We start from the raw sequence: 13,165 nt of genomic DNA on the forward strand, positions 1-13,165 counted from the left end.
GGTGTTTGTTGTGGTAGGGGGAGTTGTGGTTGTAGTCATGGGAGTTGTAGTTGTGGTAGTGGGAGTTGTGGTGGGAGTTGTTGTTGTGGGAGTTGTAGTTGTGGTGGTGGGAGTTGTGGTTGTAGTCGTGGGAGTTGTTGTTGTGGGAGTTGTGGTCGTGGGAGTTATAGTTGTGGTTGTAGTTGTGGGAGTTGTAGTTGTGGGAGTTGTGGTTGTAGTCGTGGGAATTGTTGTGGTTGTAGTCGTGGGGGTTGTTGTTGGGGGGGTTGTGGTGGGGGGGGGGGTGGTGGGGGGGGGGGGGTGACTCTGTCACGTCTAGCGGTAAACTGGTTTGGGCGAGCTGGGCTGGCACCCGTGACAGGACTTGGCTGTTTTCAGCCGTAACAGGCATGAATGGCCCTGTAGTAGACAGACACAGTGCAGGAGTTCAACAAGGGCTCTTTAACCAGCTGAATGACAGGCGAGCAGACGGGCCACGGGCCAACCACAGACATTCAGCCCCAGCTGCTCTAATGACGCCAATTCAGCCAGAGCAGAGAAGCCACGTGATGAGGGCAGAGAGGGATTAGGGTGAGGAGAGTACAAATCCATGCGTGCATCAACAGTCGTGTCTCCCGGCGGCATGTTCTGCTCAATTTCTTCAGGTAATTTGACTGTGCACGGGTCAGATTTTGCAAAAGAAAAAGAAAACCTGTCAAACTGTTTTGTTATCTAAAGTCCAGGTCATCATTAGCCCTTTAGCACCAGCAGTCTGAGGGAACTCTACATGCAAAGTGAGAGGGGAAACTCTGCACCAGTATGACACAGCAAGGAGGAATGCACCAGCGGATGTGGCTCTCTCTCTCTCTCTCTCTCTCCCTCTCCCCCCCATTCTTCCTCCTCCTCAGTCGACTCTCATCTTCCCCCGCTTCTCCTTCCTTCTCACTGTGGGCAGGGCCATATGCACCCAGTAATTATCAAGGTTATTTTCTCCAGAGGCCAAATCCCTGTTTAAACGGCCTGAGCGTGTGTCACCGAGTCCTGACCGTCAGCCCGCAGGACTCTGTCCATAACACCAGAGAGAAACCTCAGCCTGGTTTTCTGGTGTTAATCTGTTTTTGCTCCCATTCAGGAAAAAAAAAGCATCTTTTTTTTTTTTTTTTTTGGTGGCCATGTCATGACCTTAAATGAGAAAGCAAGAAGAGAAAAACACCTCATTTCGTGTGAGCCTCGACCTCAGCTCTTCGCCGATGGAACCAGAAGTTATTTCTAGAAGCCAAACGAAGAATTAGAGAAATATTCGGCAGCAGCAGCGGCGACAAAAATCCCAGTAATACAACCACAGTGATTGAAAGCTGTAACGTTTTTATATATAAAGGAAAAGGACTGCGTGTCCTGTGATTGGTTCGACTGAAGTGTAAAAAGAGGAGAATTTTCTACTCATTGGTACAATTCAGTGCAGTGCACTCTAGAGGATTCTGACCTGTGTTTAAGTGCAAATTTCCCCTCGGTAATGGCCACTGAGGAAGTGAAAGCCGTGAAAGGCCAGTGGTTAACAAGCACTATAAAAAAAAACCCTAACCAATCCAACAAGCTAAGTATTATGCCAGTTAATTAGAGGAGAACAGGAGGGAACTTTGTTTTGTGAATGGGAGACAGGACTGGCTTGTTCACAGCCCACATAGGCTGCATCAGCAAACAAGAGCCTGGAGCAACCTGAAGTGCAAGCTTAAAAGTAAATTTGCATGTACCAAAGTGTAACCCTGGACACACACACACACACGAACACACAGAGAGAGAGAGGAAGAGAGAGAGAGAGAGAGAGAGAGAGGAGGGGGAAAAATGGCTTTTCTCTTTACAAAAGCTGCTTCCTCTCCGTTTCATCGTGCAGGCCAGGCTTTGTTAGCGCACGGAAATGCCTCCAGAGGGAATGAAAATACTGGCAAGTCCCTGCAGCTCCGCGCACAGAGACGCCATGGAAAGAGACGGGCGCTGCGGCAGCCAGTGCCCGCATTCACTTCAAACCCAGCGGCCGTGCTTGTTGCAGGGACGGACGTTAACCTGAAGAACATCTACAGCAGCGTGTGGTTGACGGGCTGAAGAGCACAGGAAAAGTCAGAGGAAGCCGAAACTGACAGAACAGGATCTGAAGCTGAAGTAATGTTGTTGCTGCTGCCACAAAATTATAGGCAACGTCACTGTGACGGCTCGTACCGCTGCACAAATCAGGGGTTTTCCAGTGTGGGAATGTGAGGAGATTGGCATGTCCCTGTTCCCTGAGCTCATCCAAATCCAAATAACCTACACAGTACTGTAGGCTAGTTCAAAGGAGCTTCAACATAATAGGGTTAAAATAGAGTAGGACTTAAATGACCATCTGATCTACATGATCTCATATATCACATCACTGTCTGTCTGTCAGTCATCCCTGAGGTACCCCGTCATTCACCTTTGTGTATTCCCTACCTGAATATGTTTGGAAAATGCTCAATATATATATATATATCATTCCCTACCTACGCATCTTAACGGTTACCAACAGAAACCAAAAATACAAAAACTGAAACCAATGACAATGGAAAAAACAATGAAAAAAAAAGCACAGGATGTTTTTCAAAGAGCGACCCATTGTTCACTGCAACGCAAATATAGAATCTTGTGTCACCCATGTGTTTCACACCAACTCTGACTTCATTTCATCCAAAAAAAAAAGGCCTGAAGTTTTTTCAGCCTTAAAAAAAAGAGTTGTTTTTTTTATCGCATAACAGTAAAATTACCATTTAAACAAAACAACTGAACGTTGTCTGAATATTTTGGATTGTGTAAACTGTAAGACCTGACTATAAAAAAAAAAAGAAGTTTGATCTGGGATCGTACTGAATCCAAAATCTACTGCTTCTGATTAATGCCTTTGTGCCTGCACAAAAAGTATATATAGACATATAGAATTATATATATATAATTGAACCCTCAGCATATATATGCTTCCCTTTATTACATAAAGTCCCTCTGCGTCAACATTTACATGTTATTTTATGTATTTCGCAGATGATTTTATCCAACAAGTCTTACAAGAGGAGGATAAGAACTCTAGAAACGCGACTGGTAGTGAGGAAAGGAGGGCTCCTAGAGGTGAGTGGAGGAAAGGGTTGAAGGAGACAGAGGAGGGCAGGGTGTAGGGTACTACAGGAAAGTACTAGGACAGGAGGTACTCTCTGAAGAGCTGGATCTTCATCAGCTTCTTGACGACAGGCAGACACGCCACTGATTACGATCTACTCACCGGACCAAGAATGTTCCGACACATCGCTCCAATATCTGACAGTTTTGTCACATTTGTTTTCTGACTTTTTATTTCTTTCCATTTTAACTTGAATTCGAGCCGAGCAGCCAATCAGCTCCGTTCTCAGCTCTGAGACGTCCTGCTGTGCAGCCCACACACATTTACAGTTGACCCTGGAAGATTAAAACACTGCGCTATTTTTATTTAATAGTTCATGTAAATTTCCCTCCCACACCAAGTGGCTGCTGTCCCACGTCCTACCAGATTAGCTGAAAGTTTAACCAGTCGCCTGTAATCTGTCAGTGCTGCGTGACACCGTGGGTCTGACTGACGCTACTTTCGCTCAATTATAAATGGCACTCGCAAGATCGTGAAACAATTTACTCTGCAGGCTAGGAAAGGTGAAATGGAGCCACAGAACGTGAACAACCACCAACAGCACGATTATCAATTAATTATCTCCGACATCATCTCCGTCACCTGTCGGTACATTCCTACGACAAATGAAAGTAAACACAGACAACTGGCAGACTGAAGAACAACAAAGCTCGGAGATGAGCTATCAGGAGCTCATTTGTTGAAGTACATTGGTCTAAATCACATTTGGCAAACCCAAGGCCCGTGGGCCAGATCCAGCCCATCACTGCATTTTTAGTGGCCCACCAAAGTTGAACATGTATATGGTTTGTTTAATAAAACTCACTAATACTAATGTGTACTTGATAGAATGCATAGTTCAAATTATGAATGTGTATTATATATGTGAAATTTAAAACACATTTTTAATCTGTTTAAATGCCATATTACTTTAGGTGTTTCTTAGTTTAAAGAGGGACTGACGAAATGACCACGTGAACCATGTGAACAATACATTGGTGAAAATAATCTGGATTTGTTTTTGTTTGTTTTTTTACTCATTTTAATGCATGGGCTGAATGATATATTTTTTTAAATCTGTTTAAACGCCATATTTACGTGAACCACGTTAATAAATTTGTGAAAATAATCTGGATTTTTTTTTTGTTTTGTTTTTTAACTCATTTTAATGCATGGGCTGAATGATGCTCGCTCTAATCGTTGACATCGTAAATGTCATTTGAATTTATTACAACCCACCACTAGGGTATGCACTGGCAGAACGCTGTACATTTGACCAAACAGGTGACTGAGAGCTGCAGATTTAAGACGTAGTGACAGAGAGGGTGAGTGTTGAGGACAGGTGCTGGTGTCTCACACACACACACACACACACACACACACACACACACACAGGGTTTGGTGTTATGATCACTTCACATAAACATAATTCACCCCTCAGTCCCTGACCATAACCTTAACCATTACAAAAATATGCCTAATCTTAATCCTTAGCCCCTCCTGCCCCCCACCCCCTACACACACCCATAATTCACCCCTCAGTCCCTGACCATAACCTTAACCATTACAAAAATATGCCTAATCCTAATCCTTAGCCCCCCCTCGCCCCCTACACACACCGACACACACTTGACTCCCTCTCTCCTTTTTAGCCAGTGACAGCAGGCACCCAGTGATGACATGAGGAGTGTCCCTGGCAGCCAGTAAGGCAGCACTAAACAGACAGAAATATCTGCTATGACAGACCGTCAGCCTCCCGTCTCCAGCCCTCTGATTTAATATCCTTATATGCAGTTCTTCCTCATCTCTCTGCCTTGTTCCTTGTTTCTGCCTTTCTTGCCGCCGTCTTGCAGCACTTTGAAATCCTACACCTACATCCAGGACATTGTTTCTGGCTCCGTTTGGCTCATGGCCAGAAATGAGGAGGTAGCCCCCGAGGAGGGCAGGAAGGAGGTTAAGCTTTCATGAGACCAACTGTTGAGCGCGCGCACACACACACACACACACACACACACACTGACATCACCGCTGAGAACTGGCGTTGGCCAGGTCTGGATCTCTGCTCTTTGCTCAGTCTTTTGTTCTGGCTTTCTCTCTCTCTCTCTCTCTCTCTCTCTCTCGCTCTCAGACAAGAATGTTTTTCTCTCCCTCTTGTCTGTTTAGCTCTCTGTTCCTCAGCCACAGCCGTTCTCAATTAGGAGGGACGGGCAGCAGAGCGGAGAAGAACTCCAGCTCTGGTATCTGGAGCTGGAAGGACTCGCAGATCGGCAGCAGCTAAAGAAACCACGGCGCTCACACCGAGCTCTCCGCACGCCCGTGTGTGTGTGTGTGCTGTGTGTATGCTGTGTGTCGACAGGTTGTCAGCGTCACCTCTGACCTCCACGCACAGACAGACGTGAATATGGGGGTGCACTGCTGTGATTGGCAGACGGCTGTGCTCTTCCCTGCAGAAATGTCACACACACACACACATGCACACACACGCACACACACACAGTCTTGGCTCATCCAGTTTGTCTTCTTAACTGCTGTGTTTTAGCGGTCCCCCCTGAATGATGGAGAAGCTGTGGCCTGCAGTTTACAAGACACATCTGCAGGTGTTGCTTTTCAAAACCCCCGAAAACTGAAGCTGTTGGAAACGTGCAGATCCAACAACGCAGCGCACAGACAGACACACATTTGTCGATTCTCTTCGCCGCTTGTGTTTCTCTCCACTCTCTGATGAACACGCTGCAGGTGTGGCATTGTTCAGTGTTATCTATTTTTTTTTTCTTCCTGTGGCATTGACTGAGCGTGAAAAAAGCTGGCACGCTTTCTAATGAAAACAAAAAAAAAAAAAAAACTTTAATGTGCAACAATGCAGAATTTACGAGCAGACGACGCTGAGGCACGATCTGCAAAGCAGCGATCTGTCAGATAGTGAAGAATTACAGGGGCCTGTCAGTGAAGTGGCTAATGTTTACACACTGGTCTTTATAAATAGGTATACCTTCATGTACAGTACCATTTCAATACCTCACTGATACTGTAGGGGGAGAGAGAGAGTTCTTTAGAACGTTCTAAATCATCACACAACAATCATCAACAAGTCAGAACTCTGATTAGCAACACGGCTATTGTTGCGCAGCGGTGTTTCTGGCACCTGTCACCAGGTGGTTCTGGGTATTACTGGCACCTGTCACCAGGTGGTTCTGGGTTTCGTACCACCAACCAGATGTTGGTTACATCATCTACTACTACCACAGATTCATGAAAAGTCACAGTTTAAAACACCAGGAACTAACTTTCGCTCTGGCGTCTGTTCTTGTATCAACATGTTCCACAGGGAGGTGGTACCGTGGACCTGAAGTTGAACCAGATTTACACACAATCGTCTTCTCGTCCGCGCGGTTGTCAGGCAACCACGGTCGTTTGAAGCTTCTTTTTTAAAATTTTGTCTTCTATACATTTGTCTGTTAGAACCCTGAAATACGTTCCGTGGTACTGCCTTTAACTACAGCTCGAGTTTTTAAATCAATGTCTCCGATGTTTGTTCCTTTTTCAGTCAGCAGCCTGTGGTGCACGCACAGCATCGTTCTCGTTCTGGGGAACATTTGGAAACTCTTAAAGCCGTTCTTTTTTTCCAGAATCCAATCTGTTTATTGTAGCTGTGTTCGGAGGATCTTGGGTGGCATGTCTCACTAATTCACTAAAAGAAAGAGCAATCAGCTAAGCTGATGATGCCATCAAACAGATGACAGAATCAATCCCCCTTTCTTACAAGCGTCTCTATTGTTCTGTTACCGCACGCTGGCGTGCACTCCAGATTTCTGATAATCTATGCAAATAGGCCGCAGATGGATGAGTGCGGTTCCTATTGAGGAACATATGTGTGGCACCTTTAAAAATAAAACTTCCTCGCATCACATCACTACGCATTCCGCTCTCGTTCTTTTCCCCGGCCGTGCTTTTGTTTCTTCGAGAGCGACGTGTGACAGTGATGCCGGCGTCCTGTGACAGCGCACGTGTGAATTTATTCAAATGACAATTGCGTGCGTCTCCTGTTTACTGCCTGGAATGGCGACACACAAACGCACTCTCGTGCAGCAACGTCACCCGCTGCTCTCCGCCTTCCTCCACACTGCTGTGAATCCTGCCGCCACATCAGCGTTTGCGTCCCGGGCATTATGAGGAGCCATTAATGAGAGCGCGCGCCGTGGCGTTGTGATGCAGGGCATATTGGAGCCATTCATCAGGAGCCGGGAGACACTTGACAGGCGGACAGCAAACAGGTTGTGTAATCATATAACACAGCCATGTCAGGCCTGCCACGGCTCCGTGTCCCATTCAGGCCTCTAATGTCTTTTTCCTCTGGGTAATTGACGATGCCAGACAGAGAGATCCAGTGATGGATAACATCACAGACCGACTGGCGCACAAAGATGCCGCTCAACTGGAGTGATGTCATCTCTGATTTCATCAACGCTGGAATAGATTTGAAGTCAAATACATTCGAGATTAAAGGCTGCAATGTTTGTTTTTCTTAAAACGGTATTTCCTCAGGTGGAAACAAGCTGAGATTCCTGCTCACTCCAATGACAGCAACTCTAGTAATGTGATAAAAACATGGATTGTAAACATCCGTCCATCCGTCTGATTCCTTTACCACTGTATGGAGTCAGACAGCGAGCAGGAGCTCAAACCCAACAGGATTCAGGTGCACCGTGACAGGGCACAATCACTCATGCTCACATGTGCATCCAAGGCCAATAATGAGCCTCGAATTAAACCAACACTAATCTGCATGTCTTTGGACAAAGGAGGGAGCCGGGTGTGTGGGGGGAAATTAGGCGAAAACCTCACAAAAAAAACTAAAAACAAATCCAATGTATTCACTAGTTCACTAGTCCAGATTGTCGTGGCCCCGAACGTCTGTCTTTTTTTATGCCTTCAGAGACTGGCTACTAAAATAGACAGGGGACATATTAAATATTTCAGTCTGTCCTTTCTGTACCCTCTGTTTTCCCTCCACAGTCCTTTAAGTTCCATGAAAAAAAAAACAACCACTGTCACAAGAACAATGAAGAGTCACAACCTCTGTAAAGGTTCCACTGACCCCGTGTCTCTGTGTGACGCTGTCATTGTGCAGAGAAACAAATGTCCTGTGTGGCCGTTGTATTTTTGGAAAACGAAAACAACGCAGAAAACTGCATCTCCTTGCATTTTGACACAAACAGCTCCAGAACATTCTTTTATTTAGTAGCTGCTAAATTCTTAGTCAGAACGTGACAAAAGTCTTTTTTTTATGGGATACGTACAATCCCATGACATCAACTTAAACACTGCCAATATTTGAAACTCACAGCAAAACCGGTGGCCCAGAGTCAGAACTAAGATGTTTCTGGAAGCAGTTTTTCTTTCACCCCACATGTTTTCTGCTCTGTCACTTGACCGGTGAGGAAGAGAAGAGAGTGTTCTCTCCACCTCCCACTCTCACCTTTTTATACATCTGTTTATTTACGATGGGACTCCTGCCGTGCACCATCCTCAAAAAGGCAAAATTAGGTGGAAGGAAGAAAAAAAAAAGTCAGGCTGTAAGATAATAACCAGAATAAATATGGACTAAAAATACACAATCTGCAATCGTGAGATGCCTGGGTGGCGGCACCCTGGGGTTGCAGCACCTTTGGAGAATAACAATCATCACATGTTCCTCTGGTAAAATTGAGTTTTAAAATAGTGCTAAGATAATATGGAAGAACGGAGGCAAAGGAACCAGTGGCTAATGTGATGGTAATTAATCAGTCGTTAACGAATCCAAATTACACTTTGTGAAAGGTAATGTATTTATTTCTTAGGGAGAAGTGAAGAGACAACAATATGGAAGAAAACTTTTCCACACTAACTCAAGAAAAAAAAACATGTGCCAGCCCAGATTTTTAAGAGGTATAAATATAACAGCGACTCCAGGTGGGCTGCAGCTTCAAAGCCTGCAGACAAAGTGCAGGGCATAGACTGTGACGAGGCTCACAAACAAACAAGGTTGGTGTGGAGTCACATTCTTCCAGGTGATTCTTCCTGGACTCTGGTGAGACAGTGGACACGAGGAGCAGCAGCTTCAGTCCAGTTGGTTCTGACTCATAAATGTTTAAAGCAAACACACACACTGATGGGGATAAAGGCTCAAAAAGCTACACTCTGTTTTGGCCGGTTATATATTAATACACCACGGACAAAAACAGACACAGGCTAACATCGCCTCTCCTCAAACTCTGCTTCAAACTGTGAATTGAATTTTATTTCTCTAGTCCAAATATCAAACAACACATTAAATCTCAATGGACTGTTCAGTCTTGACTGGTGAAAATGAATACGACTAAAATCATCCTGTTAAAAAGAAAACCTTTTAACAGAGAAAACATGTACGTGAGCTAGGACTATCAAATGATTAACATTTTTTAATCGGGTTATTCACAGGTTAGCTGTGGTTTAAACACAGAAAATGAAGTAAATCAACATTCCTGAATATGACAATAACCTGTTTTTCTGTATGCTAATGGAAAAGAAGCACAAATAGCAGGGCTGTCAAACAATTCAAAATGTTATTCTGATTAATCACAACTAATCACGATTAATCATGAGTAACCAGGACTTTCTGAGATAAATAAACCAAAACAAAAGAACAGGAAGACCAATCGTCTTGTTGTTCTGCCATGCATTAAAAATTCAATCTGATTATTTCACAAATTAATTCTTGGTTGGTGTGTTCATTTTGACAGCTCTAATATGAACTCAATACATTATTGAAAGAATATTAACAAAATAGAACTTTTTTAAATTATTAGAAAATAAATTCGATCACTAAATTAAACTTCACAGTTTCTGCCAATATAGTGAAAAAACAAAACAAAAACAGTGTCTTTGCAGCTTTGTGTTATTTTAAGATTTTACTCCAGCACAATCAAAACCACTTGTGTCAATGATGTGTCATTGTTTCTTTCTAATCACACCCATCCCTCTTGCACGTTTCCTGTGTGTGTATTTATATTCCTCGATATTAAATATGCACAGTGACTGGCATGACTCAGGGCTACATTTCACTCATCAGGAATCCTGAACTGAGACCACGCTGCCGACGATGACGAGGCGTCTGTTGGGAGGAAGGGTTCTGTGCAGACCCTAATGGTTTTTCCACACATTCCATGGAGCTAGTACAGCATTTCTACTGTAGACACACTGAGACTCTAGACGTCGTTATTATTGGCACACGACCAAATCCTACTTCCTTGAATGCACCGTTCTGCTCTGTGTCTTTAGATTCCAGACCAAAAGCAAATAATGTGACAGCAGAAGTAAAACAAAAAACAAAAACAGAACATCATCTACCTTTGTTTTGTCAGCGCTTGTGTTTTGTCTCATCCCTGGTTTCTCTCTACAGCACTTGTCATCGCGCCGATGGCCCGACACGGGAGGATCTGCGCGTGTGCGTGTGTTAAACCTGTCGCTTTCTGTGCTCTGACGTCCGTGCACTAATCACTTTGGCTGATCCCTGTGAGCGCTGCATGCATGTACAGTATCTGTGTCTGTCTGTCTGTGCACTCGTAAGCATGTGGGTGTGTGTGTGCGAGGCAGATGTTCCCCAAGCAATGCTGTTCTGAGCACACACGCACGCACACACGCACACTCACACACATCACAGATTTGACCAAAGCATATTAACCATTACTTTATTACTTTTCTCCAAAGCAGATTAACCATTACTTTATTACTTTTCTCCCTCCTTCCTAATGCCTGTAGCACAGACTGGAGCTGGAGAGGCAGAGGAGACGTTTGAACCTCTGTAGTCCAGCTTTAAAAACAATAAACCTTATTAAATTCCCAAAAGCCATGCAAATAAAAACAACCTCTTCAAAGTTTCCACACTTGTTCCGACAGTGTCGACCAACGTCCACTTTATTATTCAAATCTTTGAAGAGTGTACGCCTGTTACGACCCCACAGAGCCAGAACAACAAGCTGACATGACAACCAGGTCCAGCACTGCTCCGATCTCTTTGTATGTAAAATGAAATTCTCTATTTTGGAAACAAAGGATCCTTGAATCATAGCATCATCGTGTTCTTTTTTCCAAGTATTGACTCTGGCCACAGGGTTCTCATTAGGAATTGGCTTTTTTCTTTTTTCACACTGAGCCAAACAGGATCCTTGCACAGCTCCTCATAAACAGCAGCTGCAGACTCCTCGCTTCCCAGGTCCAATCAAAACCAGCCGCAGTACTCCCTAATTTCACCTTTGCGTGCCAAGTCTGATCTGTGTCTCCAGGACTTAACCAACAAGTGTGTGGAATCACTAAGCCCGGCTTTAGAAGGAAATGATGTTTACCTGCTTGAACTTTGACCTCGGTGGTGGTGGTGGCGGTGGTGGTGGTGGTGCTGTGGTGTGGCCACCCCCTTCCCCAGCCCACCCTTCATGTATTCCTCATGCACGGTTCCTCCCTGGCTCTCTCTCTGTTGGCTGTGGAGAGGGCAGACAGAAGAGGGGGAGAGAGGGTTGTTAAATTTCTCTTAATGGAATGCCAGGAAGAACCTGTTTCAGGTGGAGGACAAATGAATCAGGGAGAAACACATTGTCCTGTTGAAAAATGTACACAGGAAACCAGGAGTGTCGCCCAATTTATTCTACCTCTTAACTCCTACAGAGAACCAATGAACCCATGAACGACCGCACCACCCATCACACGCTGCAGTCGTCCAGTACACACCCCCGCCTGACGCCCCCCTCTGCTGCACAGGAACAATGTCCTTCCTAAAGGTTATCAGCAGCCTGACGCTCGTTCAGCCCTCGTCCTGACTCCATTACACACAGAACTGGAGATTCACTGCCTTAATACACTTCTCTTAGTCTCTGCTCACTGCTTCACTGCTCCCCACACAGGCCCAGGCCTTGGAAATACACACACAGACTTTCAGGATTAGCCCAGAAACCCACTGTCGTTCTGTCTGTAGTCACTGACGTGTCGGCAGTTGATGTTGAAAATTTTAAAATTCAATCTGGTCACAAAATGACTAGAGTACCGTCACAGCAGATCTCCCATAAGAGCTGTGAAAAGTTCAAACTTCAAGAAAAACAACACTGAGGTCAAACTGTGTTGAGCAGATTCCCTTCTGGCCAATCAGGATATGACAATGATACCAGTAGGTGATTTTCCACAAAGCCTACCGGCCCTTTAAGACGAGACAGGTTATACAGATCAAAGAAAAGTTCTACAGGTTCTTTACTAAATATTATTTGGTCTGTCACGGAAAAAGCTAATTGTTAAACAACAACTTTATTCTGATTTTATATGGACAGTTTGGTTTTCAGACCTTTAAACCAATCCTACTCTTTACTTAAGAAACAACTAAATTATTTATGTTTGCGAGAACCAAGTTGTTCCAGAACAGTCAGCACTGGTACAGTCCCAGATCCTCCAGGATGGAGTTTCCATGTTCTTCCCGTGTGTGTCTGGGTTTTTACCAGATCTGGTTTCATACCACAGTTCATACAGTTTGGAGTTTAGTGTTTTTTTACCCTAAATTCAACATAGGTACAAGTATGAGTGTGAATATTTGAATCTCTAAGTCACCCTTTAACTGTTATATCACTTCAACCCTGAAAAGTATAAAGCTGTAAAAGATGAATATCTTTTATATCTTTATAAAACAGAAAATCAAGCAATTTTTTTAATTTAATTTTTTTATCCTAATCTTAAATACCTTCTTCACAGTTTCTAACACTATGACAAATCACACTGCTACACTGGTCGGTCTCAATCCTGTACAGCAGCTCGCTCAGTTTCTTCTAAAAGTTAAGGAGACAAAGAACTGATCAGTGAACTCGCCGCCAACAAAGAACTTTACTACAGAAATCTGGTGGTGTCAGTGTCACCGAGGGAACCGCACCGACATGAATCGGTTCTCCTCCTAAATAAAGACTGTAACTTACATGTGCTGTTGATATTTGGACACCAAAGCAGGGATGGTTTAAACAGATGGGGTAAATGGATTGA

The 13,165-nt window shown here is 44.2% G+C and overlaps 1 protein-coding gene across 9 annotated transcripts in view; it reads right to left on the reverse strand.

Annotated features, from left to right (window-relative positions):
- zmiz1a (zinc finger, MIZ-type containing 1a) overlaps positions 1-13,165 on the reverse strand; it is a 109,742-nt gene that overhangs the window by 64,409 nt on the left and 32,168 nt on the right. For all 9 annotated transcript variants that reach the window (XR_003051381.1, XM_025061134.1, XM_025061132.1 and 6 more), the window contains exon 2: positions 11,500-11,631. The gene's annotated coding sequence lies outside the window, so the exon portion shown is untranslated. The remainder of the gene's footprint in view (positions 1-11,499; positions 11,632-13,165) is intronic.

Source organism: Cynoglossus semilaevis, chromosome 12 (genome assembly GCF_000523025.1).
Source record: "Cynoglossus semilaevis isolate Cse_v1.0 chromosome 12, Cse_v1.0, whole genome shotgun sequence".
NCBI lineage: Eukaryota > Metazoa > Chordata > Actinopteri > Pleuronectiformes > Cynoglossidae > Cynoglossus > Cynoglossus semilaevis.